Source organism: Syngnathus scovelli, unplaced genomic scaffold, assembly GCF_024217435.2.
Source record: "Syngnathus scovelli strain Florida unplaced genomic scaffold, RoL_Ssco_1.2 HiC_scaffold_270, whole genome shotgun sequence".
NCBI classification, from domain to species: Eukaryota; Metazoa; Chordata; class Actinopteri; order Syngnathiformes; family Syngnathidae; genus Syngnathus; species Syngnathus scovelli.
Window position 1 is genome coordinate 12,501 of NW_026061363.1, and position 17,500 is coordinate 30,000.

Sequence of the window (17,500 nt, forward strand, 5' to 3'; positions counted from 1 at the left end):
CGACCGCCACCGGCCGTTCGCGGTGTGCGCCGCCGTTCCCCAAGCACCCTCCGGGACGAAGCCGGAGCCGGAGAATAGCAGCGGCCGTGCGTAAAAGCTGCGGCCGGGCCTCGCGGAAGGTCCCCGGGCAGCGAGCTGCCGAGCCCCGGCCTCCAGCTTCCACCAGATAATAGGACCGGGCGCGCGCAAAAGCTGCGGCCGGGCCTGGCGGAAGGTCCTCGGGCATCCAGCGAGATCACACGGCCCCCACCGGAGGCGGCTAGCGCCTCCGTAGAGTAGTGCCGGCCCGTGGAAGCGGCCGCCCGTCAGCCTGCGTTGCCGCTGGTCGAAAAATGCACTAAGTGCCAAACCCCATTCATTTACAACGGCGTGTCCGCCAGAGGGCGCACTTCCCCCGGCGGACCAGCCGGCGGGGCTCGTTAGAGAGTGTATCCGCCTGGCAGTGCCTCCTGGACGGCCTGTATTCCGGACCGCGACCGCTAACTTACGGGAGCCTAAACGGCCCGCGGACCAGCCGGCGGGTCCTCCGTGAAAGCCTATCCGCCTGGCGGTGCCTCCTGGACGGCCTGGATTCCGGACCGCGACCGCTAACTTACGGGACCCTAAACGGCCCGCGGACCAGCCGGCGGCTCCTCCGTGAAAGCCTATCCGCCTGGCGGTGGCTCCGGGCCGGCCTGGATTCCGGACCGCCACCGCTCACTCGCGGGACCCTAATCGGCCCGCGGACCAGCCGGCGGGACCTCCGTGAAAGCCTATCCGCCTGGCGGTGCCTCCTGGACGGCCTGGATTCCGGACCGCGACCGCTAACTTACGGGACCCTAAACGGCCCGCGGACCAGCCGGCGGCTCCTCCGTGAAAGCCTATCCGCCTGGCGGTGGCTCCGGGCCGGCCTGGATTCCGGACCGCCACCGCTCACTCGCGGGACCCTAATCGGCCCGCGGACCAGCCGGCGGGACCTCCGTGAAAGCCTATCCGCCTGGCGGTGCCTCCTGGCCGGCCTGGATTCCGGACCGCCACCGCTCACTCGCGGGACCCTAATCGGCCCGCGGACCAGCCGGCGGATCCTCCGTGAAAGCCTATCCGCCTTCGCCGGTTCCCCGGCCGGCCACGGGTGGCGAGAATCCGGCCTCCTCGCCCGGAGCGCGCTTCGACTTGGGCGAAAAATGCACCAAGTGCCAAACCCCATTCATTTACAACGGCGTGTCCGCCAGAGGGCGCACTTCCTCCGGCCGGCGGGGCTCGTTAGAGACCGCGTCCGCCTTGGCCGGTTCCCCGGCCGGCCACGGGTGGCGAGAATCCGGCCTCCTCGCCCGGAGCGCGCTTCGACTTGGGCGAAAAATGCACCAAGTGCCAAACCCCATTCATTTACAACGGCGTGTCCGCCAGAGGGCGCACTTCCTCCGGCCGGCGGGGCTCGTTAGAGAGCGCGTCCGCCTTGGCCGGTTCCCCGGCCGGCCACGGGTGGCGAGAATCCGGCCTCCTCGCCCGGAGCGCGCTTCGACTTGGGCGAAAAATGCACCAAGTGCCAAACCCCATTCATTTACAACGGCGTGTCCGCCAGAGGGCGCACTTCCTCCGGCCGGCGGGGCTCGTTAGAGACCGCGTCCGCCTTGGCCGGTTCCCCGGCCGGCCACGGGTGGCGAGAATCCGGCCTCCTCGCCCGGAGCGCGCTTCGACTTGGGCGAAAAATGCACCAAGTGCCAAACCCCATTCATTTACAACGGCGTGTCCGCCAGAGGGCGCACTTCCTCCGGCCGGCGGGGCTCGTTAGAGAGCGCGTCCGCCTTGGCCGGTTCCCCGGCCGGCCACGGGTGGCGAGAATCCGGCCTCCTCGCCCGGAGCGCGCTTCGACTTGGGCGAAAAATGCACCAAGTGCCAAACCCCATTCATTTACAACGGCGTGTCCGCCAGAGGGCGCACTTCCTCCGGCCGGCGGGGCTCGTTAGAGAGCGCGTCCGCCTTCGCCGGTTCCCCGGTCGGCCGCGAACGGCGAAAAGCCGGCCTCTTCCCCCGGAGCCCGGTGGGCGAATTTTTTTTTTTTTTTTTTTTTTCAAAGTGCCAACGGCTCTCGCGCCGCGCTGCGTCCGCCTTCGCCGGTTCCCCGGTCGGCCCGAACGAGCGAAAATTCGGCCTCTTGCCCCGGAGCCCGGTCGGCGAATTATTTATTTATTTATTTATTTATTTATTTTTCCAAAGTGCCAACGGCTCTCGCGCCGCGATGCGTCCGCCTTCGCCGGTTCCCCGGTCGGCCACGAACGGCCAAAAATCGGCCTCTCCCCCCGGAGCCCGGTCGGCGAATTATTATTTATTTATTTATTTATTTATTTATTTATTTATTTTTCCAAAGTGCCAACGGCTCTCGCGCCGCGATGCGTCCGCCTTCGCCGGTTCCCCGGTCGGCCACGAAGTATTGCGCATGATTATACGCGATGTTAATATTTATTTAATTATTAAATAAATACATACATGTGTTTATTAATGATATACGCGATGTTAATATTTATTTAATTATTACCTATATTATGAATAAACTAACGGTGATTTTACACGATTTGACTACATACGTGACCGTGATATAGTGCCGAGGGCTCCCGCGCCGTCACGCGTCCGCCTTGGCACGGGTCGCCCGCGGCAGCGAGCGTTCGGCTCGCGGGGGTCCGCGGGGTGTTATTAGGGAGTGCGGCAGCCGTGCCGAGGCTCCGGCCGGCCGCCGGAAGTCCGGCGGGGGAGCGTCGGAGCTCCGCGAGGCCGGCCGGGGAGCCTCTTAGTCATCGCCCGCGCTCGCGGTGGTCCCGGTCGCTTAAAGTGCCACGGGAGGCGTAGCGATGCCAGTGAGTGTGCGCCAAGTGCGAGAGGCGGTGCATTTACGCGCCGTGTCCGCGAGAGGGAGGCAATTCCCCGTTGCGACCTCCGGGAGATCAGCGGGCCGTTCAAATCGCTTAGCCGGGGTGCCGGGAGCCTCCTCGGGCGTCGAGTTAGGAGGGGGGCGCGCGGAGAACCGGCCGGAGGTCCCCTGGAAGCTCAGCGGGCCGTGGGAAACGCTTGGCCGGGGTGCCGGGAGCCTCGGCCGGCTTAAAAGTGAGGAGGAAAGCGCGCGGAGAACCGGCCGGAGGTCCCCTGGAAACTCAGCGGGACGTGGGAAAAAGCTCAGCCGGGGTGCCGGAAGCCTCGGCCGGCTTAAAACGTGAGGAGGAAAGCACCGGGAGAACCGGCTGGAGGTCTTCTGGAAGCTCAGCGGGCCGTTCAAAACGCTTAGCCGAGGTGCCTGGAGCCTCGGCCGGCTTACAAGTGAGGAGGAAAGCGCGCGGAGAACCGGCCGGAGGTCCCCTGGAAGCTCAGCGGGCCGTGGGAAACGCTTGGCCGGGGTGCCTGGAGCCTCGGCCGGCTTAAAAGTGAGGAGGAAAGCGCGCGGAGAACCGGCCGGAGGTCCCCTGGAAGCTCAGCGGGCCGTGGGAAAAAGCTTAGCCGGGGTGCCGGAAGCCTCGGCCGGCTTAAAACGTGAGGAGGAAAGCATCGGGAGAACCGGCTGGAGGTCTTCTGGAAGCTCAGCGGGCCGCCGAAAACGCGTAGCCGAGGTGCCGGGAGCCTCCTCGGGCGTCAAAAGTGAGGAGCGACGCACCCCCGAGAACCGCCTGGGTCCTCCAGCCACCGTTGAAAAAGACGTCGAGTCAGGCTACCTTAAGAGAGTCACAGCTACTCCCGCCGTTTACCCGCGCGGAGCGTCATCGCCTCCGCGAACCGTCAAAAATAAATAAATACATGAATAAATGTCAAGTGAGCCTACCTTAAGAGAGTCGTAGTTACTCCCGCCGTTTGGCCGCTCAAAGTGTCATCGGAAGCGGACCCACGCAAGTAAGTGTGCGCAAAGTGCGAGAGGTGGTGTTTTTACTCGCCGCGTCCGCCAGAGGGAGGCAATTCCCCGCCGCGGCGGCACCGGCAGCTTCCGAGCGTCTCCCCGAGCGCTCGGAAGTCCGTGCGGGGGGGAGATGAGAGCCGTGCGAGGTACCAGGTGGAGCCGGACGGCGCGGTGCTTCCAAGCAGCCGATCCGCTGGGCTTGGAGCTATTTTCGGCCACTTGGCGCGCGAGCACGGCCTCCCGGCGGTGCCGGGGGGTGGTGCGCGAGCGCGCCGGCCGCCGGAGGTCCCGCGGAGGAGCGTCGGAGCTCCGCGAGGCCGGGGAGCCTCTCGGTAATCACCCGGGGCCGGCGGAGCGTTATTCGGCCGCTCTGCGCGCGCGCGCACGGCCTCCCGGCGGTGCCGGGGGGTGGTGCGCGAGCGCGCCGGCCGCCGGAGGTCCCGCGGAGGAGCGTCGGAGCTCCGCGAGGCCGGGGAGCCTCTCGGTAATCACCCGGGGCCGGCGGAGCGTTATTCGGCCGCTCTGCGCGCGCGCGCACGGCCTCCCGGCGGTGCCGGGGGGTGGTGCGCGAGCGCGCCGGCCGCCGGAGGTCCCGCGGAGGAGCGTCGGAGCTCCGCGAGGCCGGGGAGCCTCTCGGTAATCACCCGGGGCCGGCGGAGCGTTATTCGGCCGCTCTGCGCGCGCGCGCACGGCCTCCCGGCGGTGCCGGGGGGTGGTGCGCGAGCGCGCCGGCCGCCGGAGGTCCCGCGGAGGAGCGTCGGAGCTCCGCGAGGCCGGGGAGCCTCTCGGTAATCACCCGGTGGCCGGCGGAGCGTTATTCGGCCGCTCTGCGCGCGCGCACGGCCTCCCGGCGGTGCCGGGGGGTGGTGCGCGAGCGCGCCGGCCGCCGGAGGTCCCGCGGAGGAGCGTCGGAGCTCCGCGAGGCCGGGGAGCCTCTCGGTAATCACCCGGGGCCGGCGGAGCGTTATTCGGCCGCTCTGCGCGCGCGCGCACGGCCTCCCGGCGGTGCCGGGGGGTGGTGCGCGAGCGCGCCGGCCGCCGGAGGTCCCGCGGAGGAGCGTCGGAGCTCCGCGAGGCCGGGGAGCCTCTCGGTAATCACCCGGGGCCGGCGGAGCGTTATTCGGCCGCTCTGCGCGCGCGCGCACGGCCTCCCGGCGGTGCCGGGGGGTGGTGCGCGAGCGCGCCGGCCGCCGGAGGTCCCGCGGAGGAGCGTCGGAGCTCCGCGAGGCCGGGGAGCCTCTCGGTAATCACCCGGGGCCGGCGGAGCGTTATTCGGCCGCTCTGCGCGCGCGCGCACGGCCTCCCGGCGGTGCCGGGGGGTGGTGCGCGAGCGCGCCGGCCGCCGGAGGTCCCGCGGAGGAGCGTCGGAGCTCCGCGAGGCCGGGGAGCCTCTCGGTAATCACCCGGGGCCGGCGGAGCGTTATTCGGCCGCTCTGCGCGCGCGCGCACGGCCTCCCGGCGGTGCCGGGGGGTGGTGCGCGAGCGCGCCGGCCGCCGGAGGTCCCGCGGAGGAGCGTCGGAGCTCCGCGAGGCCGGGGAGCCTCTCGGTAATCACCCGGGGCCGGCGGAGCGTTATTCGGCCGCTCTGCGCGCGCGCGCACGGCCTCCCGGCGGTGCCGGGGGGTGGTGCGCGAGCGCGCCGGCCGCCGGAGGTCCCGCGGAGGAGCGTCGGAGCTCCGCGAGGCCGGGGAGCCTCTCGGTAATCACCCGGGGCCGGCGGAGCGTTATTCGGCCGCTCTGCGCGCGCGCGCACGGCCTCCCGGCGGTGCCGGGGGGTGGTGCGCGAGCGCGCCGGCCGCCGGAGGTCCCGCGGAGGAGCGTCGGAGCTCCGCGAGGCCGGGGAGCCTCTCGGTAATCACCCGGGGCCGGCGGAGCGTTATTCGGCCGCTCTGCGCGCGCGCGCACGGCCTCCCGGCGGTGCCGGGGGGTGGTGCGCGAGCGCGCCGGCCGCCGGAGGTCCCGCGGAGGAGCGTCGGAGCTCCGCGAGGCCGGGGAGCCTCTCGGTAATCACCCGGGGCCGGCGGAGCGTTATTCGGCCGCTCTGCGCGCGCGCGCACGGCCTCCCGGCGGTCCCGGTCGCCTCCGCGAACCGCCAAAATAAATGTCAAGTGAGCCTACCTTAAGAGAGTCACAGTTACTCCCGCCGTTTACCCGCGCGGAGCGTCATCGCCTCCGCGAACCGTCAAAAATAAATAAGTACATAAATGAATAAATGTCAAGTGAGCCTACCTTAAGAGAGTCACAGTTACTCCCGCCGTTTACCCGCGCGGAGCGTCATCGCCTCCGCGAACCGTCAAAAATAAATAAATACATAAATAAATAGATGTCAAGTGAGCCTACCTTAAGAGAGTCACAGTTACTCCCGCCGTTTACCCGCGCGGAGCGTCATCGCCTCCGCGAACCGTCAAAAATAAATAAATACATGAATAAATAGTCAAGTGAGCATACCTTAGGAGAGTCGCAGTTACTCCCGCCGTTTACCCGCGCGGAGCGTCATCGCCTCCGCGAACCGTCAAAAATAAATAAATACATGAATAAATAAATGTCAAGTGAGCCTACCTTAAGAGAGTCACAGTTACTCCCGCCGTTTACCCGCGCAAAGTGCGAGAGGCGGTGTATTTACTCGCCGTGTCCGCGAGAGGGAGGTAACTCCCCGTTGCGACCTCCGGGAGAGCAACGGGCCGCCGAAAACGCTCAGCCGAGGTGCTGGAAGCCTCGGCCGGCTCGCAAAGCGAGGCGCGAGGCACCGGGAGAACCGGCTGGAGGTCCCCTGGAAGCTCAGCGGGCCGTGGGAAACGCTCAGCCGAGGTGCTGGAAGCCTCGGCCGGCTCACAAAGCGAGGCGCGAGGCACCGGGAGAACCGGCTGGAGGTCCCCTGGAAGCTCAGCGGGCCGTGGGAAACGCTTGGCCGGGGTGCCTGGAGCCTCGGCCGGCTTAAAAGTGAGGAGGAAGCGCGCGGAGAACCGGCTGGAGGTCCCCTGGAAGCTCAGCGGGGTGTGGGAAAAAGCTTAGCCGGGGTGCCGGAAGCCTCGGCCGGCTTAAAACGTGAGGAGGAAAGCACCGGGAGAACCGGCTGGAGGTCTTCTGGAAGCTCAGCGGGCCGTGGAGAAAGCTTAGCCGGGGTGCCGGAAGCCTCGGCCGGCTTAAAATGTGAGGAGGAAACCGGCTGGACGTCTTCTGGAAGATCAGCGGGCCGTGGAAAATGCTAAGCCGAGGTGCTGGTTGTCGAATAAGGCTCCGCCATCTCGTAGAAGGTGCTAATAAAGTTCATATCCGCTCGGCTGGAGGTAATTGGCCAGCGGACCGGCCGGCGGGACCTCCGTGACCGCCTATCCGCCTGGCGGTGCCTCCTGGCCGGCGTGCATTCCGGGCCGCGACCGCTCACTTACGGGACCCTGATTGGCCCGCGGACCGGCCGGCGGGACCTCCGTGACCGCCTATCCGCCTGGCGGTGCCTGCTGGCCGGCGTGCATTCCGGGCCGCGACCGCTCACTTACGGGACCCTGATTGGCCCGCGGACCGGCCGGCGGGACCTCCGTGACAGCCTACCCGCCTGGCGGTGGCTGCTGGCCGGCGCGGATTCCGGGCCGCGACCGCTAACTTACGGGACCCTAATTGGCCCGCGGACCAGCTGGCGGGACCTCCGTGACAGCCTACCCGCCTGGCGGTGCCTCCTGGCCGGCGTGGATTCCGGGCCGCGACCGCTAACTTACGGGACCCTAAACGGCCCGCGGACCAGCTGGCGGGACCTCCGTGACCGCCCATCCGCCTGCCGGTGCCTCCTGGCCGGCGTGGATTCCGGGCCGCGACCGCTAACTTACGGGACCATAAATGGCCCGCGGACCAGCTGGCGGGACCTCCGTGACCGCCTATCCGCCTGGCGGTGCCTCCTGGCCGGCCTGGATTCCGGGCCGCGACCGCTCACCTACGGGACCCTAAATGGCCCGCGGACCAGCCGGCGGGACCTCCGTGACAGCCTATCCGCCTCCCGGTGGCTGCTGGCCGGCGCGGATTCCGGGCCGCGACCGCTAACTTACGGGACCCCAATTGGCCCGCGGACCAGCCGGCGGGACCCCCGTGACCGCCTATCCGCCTTGGCCGGTTCCCCGGCCGGCCACGGATGGCGAGAATCCGGCCTCCTCGCCCGGAGCGCTCGTCGGCTTCGGCGAAAAATGCACTAAGTGCCAAACCCCATTCATTTACAATAGCGTGTCCGCCAGAGGGCGCAGTTCCCCCCGCGGACCGGCCGGCGGGACCTCCGTGACCGCCTATCCGCCTGGTGGTGGCTGCGGGCCGGCGCGAATTCCGGGCCGCGACCGCTAACTTACGGGACCCCGATTGGCCCGCGGACCAGCCGGCGGGACCTCCGTGACCGCCTATGCGCCTGCGCTGGTTCCCCGGCCGGCGCGAATTCCGGGCCGCGACCGCTAACTTACGGGACCCCGATTGGCCCGCGGACCAGCCGGCGGGACCTCCGTGACCGCCTATCCGCCTGCGCTGGTTCCCCGGCCGGCGCGAATTCCGGGCCGCGACCGCTAACTTACGGGACCCCGATTGGCCCGCGGACCAGCCGGCGGGACCTCCGTGACCGCCTATCCGCCTGCGCTGGTTCCCCGGCCGGCGCGAATTCCGGGCCGCGACCGCTAACTTACGGGACCCCGATTGGCCCGCGGACCAGCCGGCGGGACCTCCGTGACCGCCTATCCGCCTGCGCTGGTTCCCCGGCCGGCGCGAATTCCGGGCCGCGACCGCTAACTTACGGGACCCCGATTGGCCCGCGGACCAGCCGGCGGGACCTCCGTGACCGCCTATGCGCCTGCGCTGGTTCCCCGGCCGGCGCGAATTCCGGGCCGCGACCGCTAATTTACGGGACCCCAATTGGCCCGCGGACCAGCCGGCGGGACCTCCGTGACCGCCTATCCGCCTTCGCTGGTTCCCCGGTCGGCGTGTATTCCGGGCCGCGGCCGCTCACTTACGGGACCAAAATTGGCCCGCGGACCAGCCGGCGGGACCTCCGTGACCGCCTATCCGCCTGCGCTGGTTCCCCGGCCGGCGTGGATTCCGGACCGCGACCGCTAAATTACGGGACCCAAATTGGCCCGCGGACCAGCCGGCGGGACATCCGTGACCGCCTATCCGCCTTCGCTGGTTCCCCGGTCGGCCACAGATGACGAATATTCGGCCTCTCGCTCTGGAAGTCCTGCCGACTTAGCCGAAAATTTTCTAAGTGCCATCGGCTCTCGCTCGGAAAAGTGTCCGCCTCGTCTGGTTCCCCAGCTCGGCCTCAGAATTCGAAAATTCGGCCTCTCTGAGGTACCAGGGGTAGGCTTTATGTACTTGGTCCCCCCAGTTAGTGTACTCATCACTTTACCCCCCTTTCGCAAAATATAGTCGGCACGTATGTGCAGAACTGTTTATTTTCATTTTAAAAATTTTCTAAGTGCCAGCGGAAGCTGTCACACGAACTGTCCGAGCTACCACGGTGCCCATCCCGGGCAGTGACGGCAAAAGGCCGATGTGTGTTTGATGGAAGTCTGAATAATTTCTAAGTGCCAACGGCTCAACCGCCGTAAAGTGTCCGCCTCGGCTGGTTCTCCCGGTCGGCCCGAACGAGCGAAAATTCGGCCTCTTCCCCTGGAGGTCCGGAACATTTTGGCGAATATTTTCAAAGTGCCAACGGCTGTTGCGCCGTAAAGTGTCCGCCTCGGCTGGTTCTCCCGGTCGGCCCGAACGAGCGAAAATTCGGCCTCTTCCCCTGGAGGTCCGGAACATTTTGGCGAATATTTTCAAAGTGCCAACGGCTGTTGCGCCGTAAAGTGTCCGACCCGGCCGGTTCCTCCGGTCGGCCCGAACGAGCGAAAATTCGGCCTCTTCCCCTGGAGGTCCGGAACATTTTGGCGAATATTTTCAAAGTGCCAACGGCTGTTGCGCCGTAACGTGTCCGACCCGGCCGGTTCCTCCGGTCGGCCCGAACGAGCGAAAATTCGGCCTCTTCCCCTGGAGGTCCTGTGAAGTTTAACGAATATTTTCTAAGTGCGAACGGCTCTTCCGCCGTAACGTGTCCGACCCGGCTGGTTCCTCCGGTCGGCCTGAACGAGCGAAAATTCGGCCTCTTCCCCTGGAGGTCCTGTCAAGTTTAACGAATATTTTCTAAGTGCCATCGGCTCTTCCGCCGTAAGGTGTCCGACTCGGCCGGTTCCCCTAGTCGGCCAAATAATGTGACAATTCGGCCTCTCGCTCTGGAAGTCCGGCCAACTTCTGCGAATATTTTCTAAGTGCCATCGGCTCTTCCGCCGTAATGTGTCCGACTCGGCCGGTTCCTCCGGTCGGCCTGAACGAGCGAAAATTCGGCCTCTTCCCCTGGAGGTCCTGTGAAGTTTAACGAATATTTTCTAAGTGCCATCGGCTCTTCCGCCGTAAGGTGTCCGACTCGGCCGGTTCCTCCGGTCGGCCTGAACGAGCGAAAATTCGGCCTCTTCCCCTGGAGGTCCTGTCAAGTTTAACGAATATTTTCTAAGTGCCATCGGCTCTTCCGCCGTAAGGTGTCCGACTCGGCCGGTTCCTCCGGTCGGCCTGAACAAGCGAAAATTCGGCCTCTTCCCCTGGAGGTCCGTTCAAGTTTAACGAATATTTTCTAAGTGCCATCGGCTCTTCCGCCGTAAGGTGTCCGACTCGGCTGGTTCCCGATGTCGGCCAGAACAAGTGGAAACTCGGCCTCTTCCCCTGGAGGTCAGTTGAAGTTTAACGAATATTTTCAAAGTGCCAACGGCTGCTCCGCCGTAAAGCGTCCGACTCGGCTGGTTCCCGATGTCGGCCAGAACAAGTGAAAATTCGGCCTCTTCCCCTGGAGGTCAGTTGAAGTTTAACGAATATTTTCAAAGTGCCAACGGCTGCTCCGCCGTAAAGCGTCCGACTCGGCTGGTTCCCGATGTCGGCCAGAGCAAGTGAAAATTCGGCCTCTTCCCCTGGAGGTCCGTTCAAGATTAACGAATATTTTCTAAGTGCCAACGGCTCTTGAACCGAAAAGTGTCCGCCTCGGCTGGTTCCCGCGGTCGGACACAAAATGTGTCAATTCGGCCTCTCTGAGGTACCAGGGGTAGGCTTTATGTACTTGGTCCCCCCACTTAGTGTACTCATCACTTTACCCCCCCTTTCGCAAAATATAGTCGGCACGTATGTGCAGAACTGTTTATTTTCATTTTAAAAATTGTCTAAGTGCCAGCGGAAGCTGTCAAACGAACTGTCCGAGCTACCACGGTGCCCATCCCGGGCAGTGACGGCAAAAGGCCGATGTGTGTTTGATGGAAGTCTGAATAATTTCTAAGTGCCAACGGCTCAACCGCCGTAAAGTGTCCGCCTCGGCCGGTTCCCCCGGTCGGCCAGAACGAGTGAAAATTCGGCCTCTTTCCCTGGAGGTCCGGAACATTTTGGCGAATATTTCCTAAGTGCCAACGGCTGCTCCGCCGTAAAGTGTCCGCCTCGGCTGGTTCCCCCGGTCGGCCAGAACAAGTGAAAATTCGGCCTCTTCCCCTGGAGGTCCGGAACATTTTGGCGAATATTTCCTAAGTGCCAACGGCTGCTCCGCCGTAAAGTGTCCGCCTCGGCCGGTTCACCCGGTCGGCCAGAACAAGTGAAAATTTGGCCTCTTCCCCTGGAGGTCCGGAACATTTTGGCGAATATTTCCTAAGTGCCAACGGCTGCTCCGCCGTAAAGTGTCCGACTCGGCTGGTTCCCCCGGTCGGCCAGAACAAGTGAAAAATCGGCCTCTTCCCCTGGAAGTCCGGCCGACTTAAGGCGAATATTTCCTAAGTGCCAACGGCTGTTCCGCCGTAAAGAGTCCGACTCGGCTGGTTCCCGATATCGGCCAGAACAAGTGAAAATCCGGCCTCTTCCCCTGGAAGTCCGGCCGAGTTAAGGCAAATATTTCCTAAGTGCCAACGGCTGCTCCGCCGTAAAGCGTCCGACTCGGCTGGTTCCCGATGTCGGCCAGAACAAGTGAAAATTCGGCCTCTTCCCCTGGAGGTCCGTTCAAGATTAACGAATATTTCCTAAGTGCCAACGGCTGCTCCGCCGTAAAGCGTCCGACTCGGCTGGTTCCCGATGTCGGCCAGAACAAGTGAAAATTCGGCCTCTTCCCCTGGAGGTCCGTTCAAGATTAACGAATATTTCCTAAGTGCCAACGGCTGCTCCGCCGTAAAGCGTCCGACTCGGCTGGTTCCCGATGTCGGCCAGAACAAGTGAAAAATCGGCCTCTTCCCCTGGAAGTCCGGCCGAGTTAAGGCAAATATTTCCTAAGTGCCAACGGCTGCTCAGCCTTAAAGTGTCCGACTCGGCTGGTTCCCGATGTCGGCCAGAACAAGTGAAAATCCGGCCTCTTCCCCTGGAAGTCCGGCCGAGTTAAGGCAAATATTTCCTAAGTGCCAACGGCTGCTCAGCCTTAAAGTGTCCGACTCGGCTGGTTCCCGATGTCGGCCAGAACAAGTGAAAAATCGGCCTCTTCCCCTGGAAGTCCGGCCGAGTTAAGGCAAATATTTCCTAAGTGCCAACGGCTGCTCAGCCTTAAAGTGTCCGACTCGGCTGGTTCCCGATGTCGGCCAGAACAAGTGAAAATCCGGCCTCTTCCCCTGGAAGTCCGGCCGAGTTAAGGCAAATATTTCCTAAGTGCCAACGGCTGCTCAGCCTTAAAGTGTCCGACTCGGCTGGTTCCCGATGTCGGCCAGAACAAGTGAAAATCCGGCCTCTTCCCCTGGAAGTCCGGCCGAGTTAAGGCAAATATTTCCTAAGTGCCAACGGCTGCTCAGCCTTAAAGTGTCCGACTCGGCTGGTTCCCGATGTCGGCCAGAACAAGTGAAAAATCGGCCTCTTCCCCTGGAAGTCCGGCCGAGTTAAGGCAAATATTTCCTAAGTGCCAACGGCTGCTCAGCCTTAAAGTGTCCGACTCGGCTGGTTCCCGATGTCGGCCAGAACAAGTGAAAATCCGGCCTCTTCCCCTGGAAGTCCGGCCGAGTTAAGGCAAATATTTCCTAAGTGCCAACGGCTGCTCAGCCTTAAAGTGTCCGACTCGGCTGGTTCCCGATGTCGGCCAGAACAAGTGAAAATCCGGCCTCTTCCCCTGGAAGTCCGGCCGAGTTAAGGCAAATATTTCCTAAGTGCCAACGGCTGCTCAGCCTTAAAGTGTCCGACTCGGCTGGTTCCCGATGTCGGCCAGAACAAGTGAAAAATCGGCCTCTTCCCCTGGAAGTCCGGCCGAGTTAAGGCAAATATTTCCTAAGTGCCAACGGCTGCTCAGCCTTAAAGTGTCCGACTCGGCTGGTTCCCGATGTCGGCCAGAACAAGTGAAAATCCGGCCTCTTCCCCTGGAAGTCCGGCCGAGTTAAGGCAAATATTTCCTAAGTGCCAACGGCTGCTCAGCCTTAAAGTGTCCGACTCGGCTGGTTCCCGATGTCGGCCAGAACAAGTGAAAATCCGGCCTCTTCCCCTGGAAGTCCGGCCGAGTTAAGGCAAATATTTCCTAAGTGCCAACGGCTGCTCAGCCTTAAAGTGTCCGACTCGGCTGGTTCCCGATGTCGGCCAGAACAAGTGAAAAATCGGCCTCTTCCCCTGGAAGTCCGGCCGAGTTAAGGCAAATATTTCCTAAGTGCCAACGGCTGCTCAGCCTTAAAGTGTCCGACTCGGCTGGTTCCCGATGTCGGCCAGAACAAGTGAAAATCCGGCCTCTTCCCCTGGAAGTCCGGCCGAGTTAAGGCAAATATTTCCTAAGTGCCAACGGCTGCTCAGCCTTAAAGTGTCCGACTCGGCTGGTTCCCGATGTCGGCCAGAACAAGTGAAAAATCGGCCTCTTCCCCTGGAAGTCCGGCCGAGTTAAGGCAAATATTTCCTAAGTGCCAACGGCTGCTCAGCCTTAAAGTGTCCGACTCGGCTGGTTCCCGATGTCGGCCAGAACAAGTGAAAATCCGGCCTCTTCCCCTGGAAGTCCGGCCGAGTTAAGGCAAATATTTCCTAAGTGCCAACGGCTGCTCCGCCGTAAAGTGTCCGACTCGGCTGGTTCCCGATGTCGGCCAGAACAAGTGAAAATCCGGCCTCTTCCCCTGGAAGTCCGGCCGAGTTAAGGCAAATATTTCCTAAGTGCCAACGGCTGCTCAGCCTTAAAGTGTCCGACTCGGCTGGTTCCCGATGTCGGCCAGAACAAGTGAAAATCCGGCCTCTTCCCCTGGAAGTCCGGCCGAGTTAAGGCAAATATTTCCTAAGTGCCAACGGCTGCTCCGCCGTAAAGCGTCCGACTCGGCTGGTTCCCGATGTCGGCCAGAACAAGTGGAAATTTGGCCTCTTCCCCTGGAGGTCAGTTGAAGTTTAACGAATATTTCCTAAGTGCCAACGGCTGCTCCGCCGTAAAGTGTCCGACTCGGCTGGTTCCCGATGTCGGCCAGAACAAGTGAATATTCGGCCTCTTCCCCTGGAGGTCCGGAACATTTTGGCAAATATTTCCTAAGTGCCAACGGCTGCTCCGCCGTAAAGAGTCCGACTCGGCTGGTTCCCGATGTCGGCCAGAACAAGTGAAAATTCGGCCTCTTCCCCTGGAAGTCCGGCCGAGTTCGGCGAATATTTTCTAAGTGCCAACGGCTGCTCCGCCGTAAAGCGTCCGACTCGGCTGGTTCCCGATGTCGGCCAGAACAAGTGGAAATTCGGCCTCTTCCCCTGGAGGTCAGTTGAAGTTTAACGAATATTTTCTAAGTGCCAACGGCTGCTCCGCCGTAAAGCGTCCGACTCGGCTGGTTCCCGATGTCGGCCAGAACAAGTGAAAATTCGGCCTCTTCCCCTGGAAGTCCGGCCGAGTTAAGGCAAATATTTCCTAAGTGCCAACGGCTGCTCCGCCTTAAAGCGTCCGACTCGGCTGGTTCCCGATGTCGGCCAGAACAAGTGACAATTCGGCCTCTTCCCCTGGAGGTCCTTTCAAGTTTAACGAATATTTTCTAAGTGCCAACGGCTGCTCCGCCTTAAAGCGTCCGACTCGGCTGGTTCCCGATGTCGGCCAGAACAAGTGACAATTCGGCCTCTTCCCCTGGAGGTCCTTTCAAGTTTAACGAATATTTTCTAAGTGCCAACGGCTGCTCCGCCTTAAAGCGTCCGACTCGGCTGGTTCCCGATGTCGGCCAGAACAGGTGAAAATTCGGCCTCTTCCCCTGGAGGTCCGTTCAAGTTTGGGGAATATTTTCTAAGTGCCAACGGCTGCTCCGCCTTAAAGTGTCCGACTCGGCTGGTTCCCGATGTCGGGCAGAACAAGTGACAATTCGGCCTCTTCCCCTGGAAGTCCGGTCGAGTTTGGCGAATATTTTCTAAGTGCCAACGGCTGCTCCGCCGTAAATCGTCCGACTCGGCTGGTTCCCGATGTCGGCCAGAAAAAGTGACAATTCGGCCTCTTCCCCTGGAGGTCCTTTGAAGTTTAGCGAATATTTTCTAAGTGCCAACGGCTCTTGCGCCGAAAAGCGTCCGCCTCGGCTGGTTCCCGCGGTCGGCCGTAATAGGCGAAAATTCGGCCTCTTCCCCTGGAGCGACCTCCAAATTTGGGCGAAATTTTTTCTAAGTGCCTAAAGGTACCAGGGGTTTGGGTACCAGGGGTGCATTACCAACTGGTCTTTTGTCAACCCATGTACTTTTTCTAGAGTACATGGGTTGGTCCCCCCACTTAGTGTACTCATCACTTTACCCCCCTTTCGCAAAATATAGTCAGAACGAGCATGGGGGACGCAATTGTTTTCCATGCAAATCAATTGGGCCTGGTCCGAGCGCTGGTAACGGCCGCCAGCAAGCGTCCCCTGCTCGGATAGCAGAACTGAAGAAGGCACGGCACTTCCAGAGAGAGAGAGAAAATTTTCTAAGTGCCACATTTCTCAAAAATTTTCAAAGTGCCACATCTCTCAAAAATTTTCAAAGTGCCACATCTCTCAAAAAATTTCTAAGTGCCACATCTCTCAAAAAATTTCAAAGTGCCACATCTCTCAAAAACTTTCAAAGTGCCACATCTCTGAAAAACTTTCTAAGTGCCACGTCTCTGAAAAATTTTCTAAGTGCCACAGCACGGCTGTGAAATATTCAAAGTCCTACAGGCATTGGCAGAATGCGCGGACGGCCGTCTGCTCCCGGCGGCCGCCGCGAAGCTACTACCCCCTCCCGGGGACGGCTGTCTGCTCCCGGCAGCCGTCCTTACCCCCCTCCCCCGTTTGCACCGCCTGAAGTTAGACCCGCCTTGGTAGGGCCCCCACCGGCCCCGGCTCGCCGGCGTTGGGTGGACGGTTCCTGCCCACTTGCGGGTCCCGGTCGCTTGGCAACCGACCGGGGAGGACCAGCCGCCTCCTTAAACACAGGCTGGAAGGGAAATCCGATCAAGCTACGGAGGACCGGCCGCCTCCTTAAACACAGGCCGGAAGGGAAATCCGATCAAGCTACGGAGGACCGGTCGCCTCCCTAAACACAGGCCGGGCAAAAATCTGCGAATGGGCCCGTCAAGGGTAGTGGGTCATCCAAGGTGGGAGGTACCGGCCGCCTCCTTAAACACAGGCCGGGCAAAAATCTGCGAATGGCCCGTCAAGGGTAGAAGGTCATCCAAGGAGGGAGGTACCGGCCGCCTCCTTAAACACAGGCCGGGCAAAAATCTGCGAATGGCCCGTCAAGGGTTGTTGGTCATCCAAGGAGGGAGGTACCGGCCGCCTCCTTAAACACAGGCCGGGCAAAAATCTGCGAATGGCCCGTCAAGGGTTGTTGGTCATCCAAGGAGGGAGGTACCGGCCGCCTCCTTAAACACAGGCCGGGCAAAAATCTGCGAATGGCCCGTCAAGGGTTGTTGGTCATCCAAGGAGGGAGGTACCGGCCGCCTCCTTAAACACAGGCCGGGCAAAAATCTGCGAACGGCCCGTCAAGGGTTCTGTCTCATCCAAGAAAGGGGTACCGGCCGCCTCAGAGGCCGGAGCGAAGGGGGCGAAAGGCTGTCGATGGGGAAGGATCGGGGCCACGGCTAATCTAGCGATGCCCGCGTCGGGCGGTCACTCCGACGAATGAGCGGGGCCGAATCCGGCGCGAGGCGGCCTTCAGGCACGTGGTTCGAGACGACCTCACCCGGCTCTAGCCCGGAGCGAAAAAAACACTCTTATAACCTGACCGACATGCGCCCATGACCCGCCTTGGTAGGGCCCCCACCGGCCCCGGCTACCGCCGGCGTTGGGTGGACGGTTCCTCCCCACTTGCGGGTCGCACTCCAGCGCTAGGCCGCCGCGCGAGCGCGCGCCCCGCGCCGCCCGCGCAGGCCTAGCGCGAACCGTACGGCAGCGAAACCGAGACGCCCCGGCTCAACCTCACCCAGAGGCCATCCACGGAGGCCGAGCGCGCGATCCGACTTGCGGCACGCCACGTGGGCGTCCGCCGGCCGCGCCGGTCGACCGCGAAACCGATTTCTCAAAGACCAAGCCCGAGTCCCAACCTCCGCACATATCCGCACACGCCTTCCCGACCACCGCGAAGCGGGAGGCGTCTATCGTGGCCGCCGGGGCGTATGACCCCTCCGCGTGAGGCGTGCGGGCTCGGGGGGGCCGCAACGACCGAGTCTGACTCGGACGGGGCGCAGCTTCCCTCCCGGTCGCAGCATCAGCGCCG